General features: G+C 34.6%; 1 pseudogene; it reads right to left on the minus strand.

Annotated features, from left to right (window-relative positions):
• Positions 1-11,755: 11,755 nt before the first annotated feature.
• Positions 11,756-11,878, minus strand: LOC116623184 (annotated as a pseudogene).
• Positions 11,879-16,420: the final 4,542 nt, after the last annotated feature.

Consider the following 16,420-nt stretch of genomic DNA (forward strand, 5'->3'; position numbering starts at 1 on the left):
TCATAAATAATAATAAAAAGAAAAGCTATCTTACTCTAAAGGAGGGTAACCAGGTGATTAGTTTTGCCAGGGTGGTTGGGAAAAACCTTTCGGGGGAAGTCTTGAGACTTGAATGATGAGAAAGAGAAGTACACAGATTCCAAAAATCACTGAAACAGAAATAGGTTTACTGTGCAAGAAGAACCAGACTGAACAAAGCAAAATTAAGGAAGGAAAGGGTGGAAACACCTGACAATAGAGAAATAGGAAGAAGCAACAAAATATAGACCCTGTAATCCATAATCAAGAGTCAATTTTAAGTTTTATGAAGAAACACTGGAAAGTTATAAATTGTGAAGCACTATTATCAGGTTAATATTTTCAAAAGCTTTATATTACCCTAGGTTATGTAAAGAGGGCAGATTGTAGAGGGAAAATTAGTAGAAACAGGGAGACAGATTAGGGCTATATTGCAGTAGTCCACATGAGAATAGTGACTTGGACTAGAGTTTTCAAATCCAGTGGAAACAGATCTGAAAAATTTTAACAGTAGAAATATTTTTGGAGATATAACAGGATTTACTGATGGCTGAGACCTGAAATTTGAAGGAAAGAAGAATCAAGGATGAATCCTATATTTTGTTTTTAATCTCAACATCTGGGTGTTTACTCAAAAGGGGAAGGGTTGGTAGAGAACAGATTTAAAAGTGAAACTCTGTAGTTTTATTTGGGCTCTATCATGGTTGAGAAGTCTATTAGACTTTCAAGTGGCAATATGGAGTAGGGAGTTGTATATATTATATGATTTCTGAAGTTCAAAAGAATAGTCTAGGATGGAGCTGTAGGTTTGAGAGGCATGAGTGTATAGATTTGAACTCATGGTACTAGATAAGCTTAGGGAGAGAGTGTACAGAGGAAAGAAGTGTTAGGAAAAGATCCTAGGCATTCCAACTTCTAAAAGTCTTATCTAAGAGGATGAGCCAGAAAAAGAGACTGAGAAAAAGTATCTAATGAGATAAAAAATTAGATGATACTTCAATGAGAATGTTGTCATCCATGCCAAGTGCTACTGATGGGTTAATAAAGTTAGATCAGAGATCTCACCATTGACTTGGACAAAATATGTCTTTGGTGTCTTTGGTGAGAGCTTTTTCAAGACAAAGAAGTTGAGTTAGGGAGTATAGGTAAGTATTTGGAAGAGTATTTTGATACCATGTTTTGAAAAATAAATGAAGATCCAGAAGTTGAGTTAGGGAGTAGAGACAAGTATTTAGAGAATTATTACCATTGAATGAGAATAGTGAAATGGAGAGTTTTTTTGTTTGTTTGTTACACTTTTAAGATGGGTGATGATAAGGCATATTTGAATGATAATGGGGTTTGGTTCACAGGCAGAGAGGAAGAAACCAATTACTATAGGAAGGACATAACTGCAGAAGTAAAGTCTTTGTGAAGATGAGGAGGGATGGGATTCAAGGCAAAAGAGAGCACGCTCCTAGGGGACACTTTTGTAATAGCAGCAAGGCGGTAGAGTATGGGGTTTAGAGTGAGTGTCTGGAGACAGACTTCCTGGGTATAGATCCTGTGTTTGCCAATTGCTTTTGTTTTTGTTGTTGTTTTGCTTTTTTTTGTAACCTTGAACAAATGCTTTCATTTTCTTATCTCTAAAATGGGAATGATATGTGGTATCTAAAAAAAAAAAAAAAAAAGCTCATTTAAATAGAGATCACATTGGTGGTTGCCAAGAGGAGAGTGGGGGAAATGGGTGAAGGTGGTCAAAAGGTACAAACTTCTAGTTATAAGATAAATAACTCCTGAGGATGTAAGGTAAAACATGGTAACTATAGTTAATACTGTTATGTATATTTGAAAGTTGCTAATAGAGTAGACTTCAAAAAAGGAAAAAAAAATCTTTGTAACTACATAAGGTGCTGTTCACTAAACTTATTGTGGTCATCATTTCACAATATATTCATATATCAAATCATTATGTTGTACACATCAAAATTACACAATGTTATACGTCAATTATATCTCAAAACTGAAATAAAATAGAATGTGGATGAAATAATAGCACATAGCTCTTAGAGTTTTTGTGACTATTAAATAGGTCGAAAAAGGTAAAGTGTATAAAATAATGCTTTGCACATAGTAAGTCCTCAATAAATGCCAGCTATTGTTGCTATAGGTGTATTGGTAAAATTGATGGGAAGATGTGGCAGTTGTCATCATTATGTCTAAGAAGAATGCAATGGGATTATCAAAGGGATTGATGGGGGGAAAAGTTAAAAATTTGAGGAGAAAGAAGAAGGTATTAAATGGTATTTTTCTCCCAATTAAATACATTCTGATATCAGTGGAAAGAATCTAGTACTGGGAACCCTATATCAATGAATTGTTATGAGGATTAAATGAGATAATGTTTAAGAAATACTTAAAAAAAAACCACTATATGAATGGTATTATTATTTTGTTGACACAACTAGTGGTAAAGTGAAATGTTTCCTCAAACAATTTGGAGTAGAAAATGCTAAAAGACATTATGTAATTGGTTTGATTTTGCTCCTTGAATCATCAACTTACCTTTTAGTGATTTATAGACATTGACTATATTAGATGTCGTTTCTTATTCATATAGATTATATTTTTTACTAAGTTTGGGATAAAACAAATAAAATCTGTAAGTTCAACATGAATCAAGGTAGTAAAGGATTGCAATTTCAAAATATAGAATATGCCACTTAGCCTTTGTGGTTCTTTCATGCTTCAAATGTGATTATTTAACAGACTAAGTCTATTTTAAAACAAGACTGAGGTACTCATGTTTGTAGCAAATAAATGGCATGTAAAAATCCTGGTAAAGTTTTCATTTTGACAACATGAAATTTTCCCATCCAGCTGGTCATTAGGCCTTTCCAACTGTCAGTGTCTCCTGCAATCTCTTTAATAAGTTACATGTAATTAGCTCTATACAGATCAGAGACATTGGGGGTGTAATCTTCCAATGCAAATATCAAAATCCCAAAAAGGTTAACTCAAAGAGACATATGTTCCCACCATCCTTCATGACAATCTTTAGCTCTGAAGGCTGTAGCAGTTGATTTATATAAGGTACTTTGCATCATAATATGGAACTATAGTAACCTATTGGAGTTCTGGAAAACATATCCAGGAGAATGACATAAATAGCAATATGTCATTAAGGTATACTATTTGTCTCCATATGTGTAGGTCAGTAATTCCTTCAAAAAATCTGCCAAATGATTAGAAAAAATGATTTTTAATGCTAGGGTGTATTTTTCAAGAGTTGGATATATGAGGAAGTCTAAATCAACACAACTTTATTTTAAAAATAATACATTGTGTGGTAAATCTAAAATTAATTTTAGTATATCATACTGAGTTACATACACATTTCCACACCTATAAACATAGTACTTGCAGATTCTCTAGGACAAAAATATGCCACTTTTTTTTTAAGATTTTATTTATTTGAGAGAGAGTATGGGAGAGAGAGCATGAGCAGAGGGGCGGGGTAGAAGGAGAGGGAGAAGCTGACTCCCCGCTGAACAGGGAGCCCAATGTGTGATTCCATCCCAGGACCCTGGAATCATGACCTGAGCTGAAGGCAGATGCTTAACTGACTGAGCCACCCAGGTGCCCCCAAAATATGTCACTTTTAAAGTGAAGGAAGATTATGATGCTCAAATAGAATTTGAAGCATTTTTTTTTATTTCTTCAGTTAAGGAATTCCATTTTTAAACTTTAAGATTTCAACACCTAATGTCTTTAATTCTCCTCTAACACAAATCTCTTCATCCTTAGGTAGTTCCACACCACCATAGAAAGTTTCTACTTTCATGATATATAATCTTTAGAGTGTCTAATAGATAGAACGATAGTCATCTTATCCCCAGAGTCAGTTTATGTAGAAGTTTTTGCAATACTTTTATGTGAACATGTCTAAAAAGAGGACTACTAGCACAACTGTGAAAAAGACAAGGTAGTATGCAGGATATGACTCTTCACAAGTGGATAAAAGAGAACCCTATCATATGTGCCATTTCTAAGAGTTACAGTTGTTTGCAACAAATTTATTTGAGGACTATCAATAATTAAACATATTAAGTGAAGAATAGAATCTACCAGGATTCAAATCTGCACACAGGAGACATGCTCTTTGGCAGAACAAGATAAAGATGTCAAGTGTGTGTCTCGGTTTATAACTTGGGCAGGACCATGATCCCAACTCACAAGAGGGTGGTGAGTTTACCATTTACTGAAGATTAGTGTTGGGTTTATTAAGCTTCTAATAATGAATTGGGTAATAATCAGAATCCATTGACAGTAAGAAGGAAACTGTGGGCTAGAATTTATGTGTGAATATCTTAAGTGAAAAATGTTCACTAATAAAATCTGAACTCAGTGTCCAATGAGATTTCTTTATTCCTTTTGAGTTTTTCATTGCCTAAACCCCAGAGAGTTGGTAAGAAATTCCTGACTAGAGTTTCTCATTCTCCATCAATTTATTTGTATCCCTTGATGATTATGCTCGTCATAAAATCATACTCATTTTCTGGCTGGGGATCATTAAATATTTGCTTACAAAATCATTTGTGTTTTTGTATAAATCACATATTCTAGTTTCCTGGTAAATAATGGATCAGACCAAGTAAGAACTGAAAGGACATTCTCACTCACCTATGATGCTCTACAGAAGCTTATTAGATACCCAAGTGTTTATGATTTTAGACAAGTCATGGCAGAGAAGGGCAGAGCAATTATATTAATGCCCCCATTTGATGTCTGAAAAATTGGACAGGTACAAAAGATAAGTGATTTTTCTGAGGTCATACAACTTGTTACATGCAAACAAGCATTAGGAAAAACATAGACCCTACTTTTTAGTATTTCCTATAAGTTTATTTTGCCTTTTAATATCTGATGGCAACATAAGTAGTTTATTTCTACCCCTGATTTCTCATGGTTCAGTATATTCTATGTAGAAAATGCATCTCCCTAGTATCAGTGACTTATAGAATATGATGAATGTCTTGTAACAAATAAACAATTATAAATTCCACAAATACTGCAACATGAAAATTTATTGATGAATGATTTAAAATCCTTTATGAAAATAAGTGATTTTTTTTGAATATTTCAGTGATCTGGCCATGACATAAGCCACCAAATTGATGATTCAGCTGATATGGCTGATAAACTAGGTGTCCCCTTGCTTCCCTAAGGATTCCTACTAAAAGGGCACACACTACACAATCACAATGTTGCTTTTTTATAGTTCCTTATACCTTGAGCAGGTGATAAGCATGTATAAATATTGAGAAGATTACAGACCTTCCAATCACACAGCACCTATAACCCTACAGAGGTCCAAGTAATTTCATTAACTTCACCTTTATGGAACACAAGTATATAACAGTTAAGCACATAGCTTTCAGAATTAAATGCACCTGGGTTTGAATCTAAGCACAGCAATTCATTAGCTATCTGACCTTGGTTATTTTACCTCTGTTTTTCTTCATTTCTTCATCTATAAGATGGGGAAAATACTGGTACTTTCCTCACAGCATTGAGGAGAGAAATAGCAAACTAATTTGTAAAGAGCTTAGCAAAATGCTAAGTGCATACTAAATAGTTAATATATAAGTGATAGCTCTTGTTGCTGCCACCAACACTGCAGCTGTTGTTGTTATTAGAGCACCATAAGAAATCCCAAAGAAGTAAATTGGGAAGAGGAAAGGAGAAACAAAGAATAAGGAGTAAGTGATACATTTCCTCTGTAGTATATGTAAGTAGAAGAGAGTGAGGGCTTACTAGCTAATTTCTTAAACTTTCCCACATAATTCTACAGAAATAAAGTGCCTTTTCTGGTTTGTCAATATCTATAACTCTTTTTAAAAATTTTACTTTAAATCCAGTATGGTTAACACAGTGTTTTGTTAGTTTTAGGTGCACAATATAGTGATTGAATAATTCTGTACATTACTCAGTGTTCATCAAGATAAGTGTTCTTAATCCCCTTCACCTGTTTTTTTCACCCATCTCCCAACCACCTCCCTTCTAATAACCATCAGTTCTCTAAAGTTAAGAGTATGTTTTTTAGTTTGTCTCTTTTTTTCCTTGTAATCCCCTTCATCTGTTTTTTTTTCACCCATCTCCCAACCACCTCCCTTCTAATAAGCATCAGTTCTCTAAAGTTAAGAGTGTTTTTTTTAGTTTGTCTCTTTTTTTTCCTTGTTTATTTGTTTTGGTTCTTAAATTCCACATAAATGAAATCATATGGCATCTTTCTTTCTTTCTTTTTTTTTTAGTTTCTTTTTAAATTCCAGTTAGTTAACATACAGTGTAATATTAATTTCTGGTGTAATTTAGTGATTCAACTCTTCCTTGCATCACCTGGTTCTCATCACAAGTGCACTCCTTAATCCCCATCACCTATTTAACCTATCCCCCCACCTCTGGTAACCATCAGTTTGTTCTCTGTAGTTTAGAGTCTGTTTCTTGGTTTGTGTCTCTCATTTTTGCCCCTATGATTATTTGTTTTGTTTCTTAAATTCCACATATGAGTGAAATCATATGGTATTTGTCTTTCTCTGACCACCTTATTTTGCTTAGCATTTTACTCTCCGGATTGATCCATATTGTTGCAAATGACAAAATTTCATTCTTGTTTATGGCTGAGTAATATTCCATTTTAAAATTTATATATATACACACATATATATGTATATATAATTATAAAGTATTAAAATATCCCATCATAATTTATATATACATTTATATATACATATATATAATCACATCTTTATCCATTCATCTATTGATGGACACATGGGTTGCTTCTATAATTTGGCTATTGTAAATAATGCTGCAATAAACATAAGGGTGCATATATCCTTTCAAATTACTCTTTTTATATTTCTTTGGGTAAATATCCAGTAGTGTGATTATTGTATAATATGGTAATTCTATTTTTAATTTTTTGAGGAAGCTCCATACTGTTTTCCACAATGGCTGCACCAGTTTGCATTCCCACCAAGGGTGCAAGAGCGTTACTTTTTCTCCCCATCTTCACCATCTCTTGTTGTTTATTGTGTTTTCATTTTTGCCATTCTCACAGGTGTGAGGTGAAATCTCATTGTAGTTTTGACTTGCATTTCCCTGATGGTTAGTGATTATAAGCATCTTTTCATGTATCTGTTGGCCATCAGTATGTTTTCTTTGGAGAAATGTCTGTTTATGTCCTCTGCCCATTTTTAAATTTCATTATTTGGGGATTTTTAGTGTTGACTTATATAAGTTATATATATATATATAAAAGTTTTTATTTAAATTCCAGTTAACTTACAGTGTAATATTAGTTTCAGGTGTACAATATAGTGATTCTACACTTCCATACAACACCCTATGCTAATCATAAGTGCAGTAACCCTTTATCAAATATTTCAATTGCAAATATCTTCTCCCATTCAGTTGGTTGCATTTTAGTTCTTTTGTTTCTTTCACTGTGTAGAACATTTTTATTTTGATGTAGTCCCAATAGCTTATTTTTGTTTTTGTTTCTCTTGCCTCAGGAGACATATCTAGAAAAATACTGATACAATCAATGTCAGAGAAATTACTGTCTGTGCTCTCTTCTAGGATTTTTATGGTTTCAGGTCTCACCTTTTGGTCCTTAATCCATTTTGAGTTTATTTTTGTATATGGTGTAAGAAAGTAGTCCAATTTCATTCTTTTGCATGTAGCTGTCCAGTTTTCCCAACATTTGTTGAGGAGACTTTTTCACATTGCATATTCTTTACTCTTTTGTCAAAGATTAATTGACCATATAATTGCAGGTTTACATCTGGGCTCTCTAGTTTGTTCTATTGACCTATGTGCCAGGACCATATTGTTTTAATTACTACTGCTTTGTAGTAATTTGGGATCATGATACCTCCAGTTTTGTTTTTCATTTTCAAGGTTGCTTTGGCTATTCAGGGTCTTTTGTGGTCCCATGCAAATTTTAGGATTGTTTGTTCTAGTTCTGTGGAAAATGCTGTTGACATTTTGATAGGGATTACATTAAATCTCTAGATTGTTTTAGGTAGTGTGGACATTTTAATAATATTTGCTCTTCCAATCCATGAACATGGGGTATCTTTTCATTTGTTCATGTAATATTCAATTTCTTTCATCAGTGTTTTATAGTTTTCAGAGTACAGGTTTTTTACCTCCTTGGTTAAGTTTATTCCTAAGTATGTTTATTACTTTTGGTGCAATTGTAAATGGGATTGTTTTCTTAATTTCTATTTCTGCTACTTCATTATTAGTGTATATAAGTACAACAGATTTCTGTATACTTATTTTGTACCCTGTGACCTTACTGAATTCATTTATCAGTTCTAGAAATTTTTTGGTGGAGTGTTTATGTTTTTCTATATATAGTATCATGTCATCTGTAAATAATTAAATATTTACTTCTTCCTTACCAATTCAGATGACTTTTATTCTTTTTTCTTGTCTGATTGCTGTGGCTAGGACTTCCAGTACTATGTTGAATAAAAGTGGTGAGAGTGGACATCTTTTTTCTTATTCCTGACCTTAGGAGAAAACCTTTTGGTTTTTCACCATTGCATATGATGTTAGCTGTGGGTTTTTCATATACAGACTTTATTATGTTGAGGTATGTTCCCTCTACTTTGTTGAGGGTTTTTATCATTAATGGGTGTTGTACTTTGTCAATTGCTTTTTCCGCATCAATTGAAATGATCACATGGTTTATTATATAGTGTCCTGTCTCTTGTGACAGTCTTTGTTTTAAAGTCTATTTTGTTTGATATAAGTATTTCTACCCTAGCTTTCTTTTCACATCTATTTGCATGATAAATTCTTCTCTATCCCTTCACTTTCAATCTTAATGTGTCTTTAGATCTTAAATGAGTCTCTTGTAGGCAGCATATAAATTAGTCTTGCTTTTCATCCGTGCAGTCACCCTATCTCTTTTGTTGGAGCATTATTCTATTTACATTTACTTATTGCCATTTTGTTACTCATGTTATGGTTGTTTTTGTAGTTCTTCATTCACGTATTCTCTTGCTCTCTTCTCTCATAGTTGGCTTTCTTTAGTGATAGACTTTGATTCCTTTTTTTATTTTTTGCCTACCTATTACTGATTTTTGATTTGTGGTTATCATTCAGTTTTTTACACAATATCTTCTGTATATAGCATTTTATATTAAGTTGACATTTGCTTATGTGTGAGCCCTTTCTTACTGCTCCCCCCCCATGTTTTAGGTATATGGTATCATGCTTTACATCCTTTTATTTTGTGAGTCCTTGACTGATTTTTAGAGATATATTCATTTTTACTGCTGTTGTGCTTCCTACTTTATTTACTGCTACTTATGGTCTTTACTTTGAAAGAGTCCCTTTAATATTTATTTTAGGGCTGGTTTAGTGGTCATGAATTCCTTTTACTTTTGTCTGGAAAACTATCTCACCTTCTATTATGAATGATAGCCTTGTTGGATAGAGTATTCTTGGTTGCATATTTTTTTTCCCTCTCAACACTTTGAATATATCATGCCACTCCCTTCTGGCCTGCAATGTTACTGCTGAAAAATCAGCTGATAGCCTTATGGGATTTCCCCTGTATGTAACTGTTTTCTTTATCTTGCTGCTTTTAAAATTCTTTATCACTACATTTGTCATTTTAATTACTATGTCTCTTGGTGTGGACTTCCTTGGATTGATTTTGTGGGGGGTTTCTCTGTGTCTCCTGGATCTGGATTTGTTTCCTTTCCAGATTTGAAAAGTTTTCAGCTATTATTTCTTCAAGTAAATTTTCTGCCCCATCTTCTTCTGGGATCCTTGTGATGTGAATGTTATTATGCTTGATGGTGTTGCTGAGTTCTCTATGTCTATTTTCATTTTGTATTATTTTTTTTCTTTCACCATTCAGCTTGATTGCTTTCCATTACTCTATCCTCCAGGTTGCTGATCCATTCTCCTTCTTCTAGTCTACTAGTCATTCCATCTAGTGTATTTTTAATTTCATTTATTGAGTTCTCCATCTCTGATTTTTTAATGTTTTCTCTCATGTTGAAGGGTCTTACTGAGGTCCTCCACTCTTTTCTCACATCCCATGAGTATCTTTATGACCATTATTTTAAATTTTCCATCAGGCATATTATTTATGTCCATTTTGCTTATGTCTCTTGCTGTGATTTTGTCCTGTTTTTTCATTTGGGACATATTCCTCTGTCTCCTCATTTTGTCTAATTTTCTTTGTTTCTATGCATTAAGAATATCTCCTTGTCTTGAAAGTCATGGCCTTATGAAGAAGAGGTTTTATAGTGCCCTGTAGTGCAGTGTCCCCTGTTCCCCAGAATCTGACACATCAGGGGTGTCTCCTGTGTATGTTGTGTGCACCCTACTATTGTTGCTGAACTATTTTTGCCTCAGCCCAGTCATCTGCAATACATCTCTTTGCCTTTTGTGAGTAGTGTTTGGTCCCTGTGCTGTTAGTGTGCCAGTCTGGGGCTGCCTTGAGTTTGAGTCAGACCAGGCATTTGCCAGACATGCAGTAGCAAAGGGCTTCAGTTTGCTTTCCCTGAGTTGTTTCCTGTGAAGCTTTGTTGGTGGCTGGGACCTACAATCAGACCAGCTCTCTGCCCCAGCCCACTGGTAAGCCACAGTGTGATTGTTGTGTGTGGTTATATTTCCCTCTTTCTGGTGTAGGAGTCACTTTAGATTGGTGCCTGTCCTGCCTGGGCTGCTTACACACTTCCAGGCTTGTGGCACTGCTTTGGATGGGTTCTGGCCAAGAGCATATTGGAGAAGGTGGATCTGCAGAAATGCACAAGGGAGAGTCACAAGGCATTAGCAAGGTTTGCACAGATCCTCTGTGAGAGGGGACCTGGAGTGGAGGGCTGGCTGGAGGGGGCATGTCTGCAAGGGAACATGTGGATGGAACATACTGTTAGCAAGTTAGGTAGTGAGTGTCAGCACAGCCCTGGTTCTTGCAGGTGGCCATGTTTTTATGCTGGTGAATAGGGGAGAGAAATGGTGCTTGCTGGCTCTTTTGTTCCTGGAGACTCCCAAGGATCCCTGCCCCTTTAGCAAGAGTTCTGAGATTAGTAAACAAATCTCTCTCCCATATACCCAAGGCATTTTTCAAACTGCTGGTAGGCTACATCTCCTTTGGGCTGTTTATTGTGCTGTGTCTTTAAGGGTAAGGACTCAGTTTCCTCTCACCCTCCTAGCAGTCCCAGAGGTAAGCCTGCTGATGTTTAAAGTTCCAGATTTTAAGTCTCACTGATTATAAGAACTCATGAAATTTGGCCCCTCTGGTTTTCAAAGTCAAATTTATGGAGATTCATCTTTCCCCTGTGGGCTCCCCAGTGTGATAATCCATTCTCTCCCCTCTCAGTGCCTACAGTGTCTCTCCCTTCCATGGACAGTCCCACAGGTCCATTTAGCTCCTGACCATGTCTCAACCCTTCTTATCGTCTCCAATGCAGCCTCTTCTCTATATTTAGTTGTGGAGAGTTTGTTCTGTCAGTCTTTGGGTCATTTTCTGGGTTATTTCCACTGATATGAATGTTATCTAGTTAGTGAGCTTAGGGTCCTCCTACTCCATATTCCCTGGATGTCAACATCTCTAACTATTTCTGAACAACCAGGATTATAAAACAAAAAATAAATCATGATTCTGCAAGCATTTTTGTTTTCCTTGTAAAGTATATGCCATATGCTTAAGAAAAAAAAAATCAATAGGTGATGATTTACATATTCCTAAATCATCACAACTGATTTTGGATAGAGGATGTATCAGATATTAAATTGATAAGAATAGATACTATACTTGATCTTAGCCAAAAAGCTGAAAAGAAATCACAACTGATTTTGGAAAAGACTTTTGATATTAAAAAGCTTTTTATTGTTGTTATAATCATACACTCTGTGCTGTGGAAAAATAGGTTCTAATAGTTCTTAAATGTATTTAAAATCAAATATTTAGTTTGAAACTCTGAATTTGTAGATTTTTAGGGGGACACAGTACAAGGGGGTATTTTGGACATTGTAGAATGATCATTCGCATTTGTAAGAAAGAATTCCAGTAGGCACAGAATGTCTGAGAGCAAGATGATTACACAACAGACACTGCTTTCCTGTCTCTTTGTTCTTCTGAACACCCACAGAATACTCAGAAACATCCATCTATCTAGAAAGATATTTTACTAACATTGGCACAGAATGTCACAACAAAGTAATTGTAGATGGGCAAGACTGGCATAAACATGTAAAATAGCATGAATACTGGTGTTTGAACCAAACAACTGATATGCAAAATCATAGAGGAAGCTGAGGAACAGGACAAAATACATATAATTACTACACTTTGTCATGGACAGTATAATAACTTGGAAAAGGAACTTTTGACTGCAGAAATATTCTGTATGGTATGGAGAGACACTTTTATTTATTATTTGCCAGAACTTCAAATGCCATTTAGTGGCTAGAAAAATAAGTTGAGTCTATGTACTTTCTGGGCAATCAGGCAGGTTCTTTCTGGCACACAATGAGGAAATAAGCTTTACCAAGGTTCTGTTCCAAGGTCCTGCCAAGAAACAGGTCTGGTGTAGGATTACTTCCCTTAGTCAAGCAGCCCATTTTCTTCTGAGTGTTACTAAACATGTTAGGTAATAGGATGTGGAATTTCAAAATAGCAAAAGAAAGTCACAGGCAGAAATGCAGATGGTTCAGGGCCTTGCCTTCAGAAGCCCGATTAGCAAAATGTCTAAAGACCAGAGTCATTCTTTTTCTTCATCTTTACCTACTGAAATTCTATTCATCCTTCAAGGTTCATTTCACATTACCTCCTGATCTTTGATGAGTCCTTTTCCTGATCAGCTTGTATTACTGTGTTTATTCTTTGTGTATAATTGGTCACCTTTTGCATTATTTTAATGTTGACTGTAAGATCTTTGAGAGAAGCAGTAGCAAGTTAATTTTTGTTTCCCCAACAACTAACATAGTGCCTGGGATGTCCACCTTTTGTGTAAAAAGCCTTGGGACTTTTTAGATGCCAGCATAGTTGGTGCAGGTTTTTGCTAGTGTTATTGACAACTGTGACATCACTATCACATATGCTAATAGAAAGTATGGAAGCAGATGTTCTTAGGAGTAAGGATTTAAAAGGTCTGTGGATATGGATATTATTGATATTGTTGGGGAGAAAAAAATTATTTACCCTTTCAGAATTCTTCTAGCTGGTCTAAGAATCAAATTGACATGAGACAGATTAATAGGAAAAAATCAAACGGAAGTTTAATAACATGTATAACTCCTGTATGCATAGAAGAGACCTAGGAAAGTTGATTAACTTACTAAAATGGCCAAAGCCATCACCTTAAAAACCATCTCCAGCTAAAGACAAAAGAAGATGTTGGGGGTAAGGAATCAGTTATGGAAAGTTACCAGGAAAAATATGGTAAAATCTTAAAAAAAAAAAAAAAAAGAAAAATATGGTAAAACAAGGGGAAGGTTATGCAGAATTAAATCCTTGCCTTCTCCATTGATAAGAGTTTCTAGATATTTAAAGTCATCCTCCTCTTATACAGTATAGAGGGAGACACCATTACCAATGGAGATTTTCTTTTACATGTAAATGTCTCTTACAAAAGGGAAACTTCTACTTGGTTTTTAGAGCTTTTCTTGTGTCTCCAGTTCCTTAAAAATAAACAGCTTAGGATAATCAATATGCTAAAGAGGTATATCTTGGAGTGGCAAAATTTGTTCCCCTACAATATGGAAAAGTCTATTGTCAGAGGACTGTTTCCTTACAGGATGCTAATAATTCTATTACTCTTATTAGTACTTTTTTTTGAGTCACCCATTTCATAAAACTTTTTCAAAAATTATCCTCAAGTTCTATAAAGAATGAAAAATGAAGATGCTGTTCTTTTCTAATTTGGTATTATTCACAAGCATGACTCTCAGTTCATTTCTTATACTCTAGCAGGTATTTTCTATCACAGGATCTATTTCTAAATTACAAGAGGTAATATACATTTTAATTAGATCCCTGTTATTGATCTAAAAACCGCAAATGAAATAATTACTTAACATTCTGTCTTTAAGATTTTATCTATTTTTAACGACTAAATTCTACTTTCATGTTTAAAAAATTCAGCACTTAATCAGCAATTATGAACATAAAAATAAATTCTAATGATGTAATAAAATATAGTACATAAAATGGTGCAGAAATATAACTGGTGGTTAATTAAGAGATAATGCCTGCAGTACTGAATAGTGTCATCCTTTGGCACAAATATTAAGGTGAAGGAAAGTCATTGTTTAAAAGCAGGAAAGTAATTTTAAAAACATCACATTTATGCTGCAGCCTGATTTATGGGAATACCACCAGACAACAAAGACAAGGAGGGCTGTATATGAGAATGGTGTTTACATGCCCATCCACTCTCTGCAAAAGATGCCTTCTTGTCCTTAGGTAAAATGTCCTACCTGACTTCAGTTTTCTCATTTGTAAAAAGGAGAAAATATCTCTTCTTTAATTGCTTCATATTATTTTAATAATTGCAAAATAGAGTCAAAGATAGGGAAGAATATTAACAAGTTAAGCAATGTTATACAAATGTGGGAGAAGGTTTAAAAAGCACGCACACACACACACATACAAAACAGACATAAGCTGCACCTGTATTGGTTTGAGGGAGGACTGTTTTAATTAGAAATGTATGCTCCACAATAGTTTTTTTTTCAGTTACTCTTCAGTATATGTTCAGAGACACATATATGAAGTAGGATGAAACAGAGAGTCATTTAAGTTATCCATTTCTGAAAAAAAAAAATAAACACACTAGGGACTTGTAAGATACATTTCCTAGGCTACTTCTATGATTAAAATCTATAATTTTAGTAATAAAAAGTATTTTAAATAATTCTAACAGCAGAAGATTATAAAGAATATCAAATTATATACTAGAGATGTAAGGTCTATCCAATAAGGCAACAAAATCTAGGATAATTCAAAAAATTTAAATGTCATTAAATTGAAGTGATTTTCAAAAACGTACTTTGTAATGAATCAAAATGCCTTTCTTTGTGTGTGCTATTATTTTGTTTATATATTCATTACTAGTTGTGATATTGTTATTTATAAGAAATATATATGTTTGATCATTCAGATGATCAAAATATATTTTTTATATATATTTAGTCTTTGTCCACAGTTCTTGGCTCATAGCTCCCCAAACCCTTGGAATTTCCTGAGCAGTATGTGCTATGGTGAGCGCTGTGAATTGTGTAAGAGTGATGAATCAGAGACCTGTACCTCTGAAACAAATAATATATTATATGTTAAAAAAAAAAAAAAGATAGTAGGAAGAGAAAAATGAAGGGGGAAATCAGAGGGGGAGATGAACCATGAGAGACTATGGACTCTGAGAAACAAACTGAGGGTTTTAGAGGGGAGGGGGGTGGGGGAATGGGTTAGCCCAGTGATGGGTGTTAAGGAGGGCATGTATTAAATGGAGCACTGGGTGTTATACACAAACAATGAATCATGGAACACTACATCAAAGACTAATGATGTAATGTATGGTGATTAACATAACATAATAAAATTAAATTAAAAAAAAAGCAATAGAAACATCTTTTGTTATATTTGGTCTCTTCTCCTCAGTTCCTGAAATTGTTTCAGAGCCATAAAGGTGAAATTGGTACCTTATTATACATAACAAGCCCCTTTCCACCACAACTGGGTTTATGTTAATGAAGGTGACTTTTGGAAAGCACCTAAGGATGGGGGCTCATTGCTAGGGGAACCAACCATGAATAGAAGTTTGGAACTTTCAATCCCATTCCCTGATTTCTGGGGAGCAGAGAAGGGCTATAGGTTGAATCAGGCATCAATGGCCAATGAGTTAATCAATCATACTTATGTAGTGAAGCCTCCATAAAAACCCAGAAGGAAGAGCTTCCAAGTTGGGGAACCGGAACACTTTCATGAGCCATTCTGCTGGACGCCAAGCTCCACTAGGACAGAAGTTCCTTTGTTCAAGACCTTGTCTTATATATCTTTTCATCTGGCTGTTGATTTGTACCCTTTATTTTTATTTATTTATTTATTTATTTATTTATTTATTATTTATTTATTTATTCATTTTAAATTCAATTAGCCAACATATAGTACATAATTGGTTTTTGATGTAGTGTTCAGTGATTCATTAGTTGCATATAACACCCAGTGCTCATCACATCATGTGCCATCCTTAATGCCCATCACCCAGTTACCCCTTCCCCCCACCCCCCTCCTTTTCCACAACCCTCAGATTTGAATCCTTTAATATTCTTTGCAATAAATTAGCAATCTAGTGAGTAGATGGGTTTCCTGAATTCTCTGAGCCAT

Source organism: Phoca vitulina, unplaced genomic scaffold (assembly GCF_004348235.1).
Source record: "Phoca vitulina isolate PV1807 unplaced genomic scaffold, GSC_HSeal_1.0 scaffold57, whole genome shotgun sequence".
Taxonomy (NCBI): domain Eukaryota; kingdom Metazoa; phylum Chordata; class Mammalia; order Carnivora; family Phocidae; genus Phoca; species Phoca vitulina.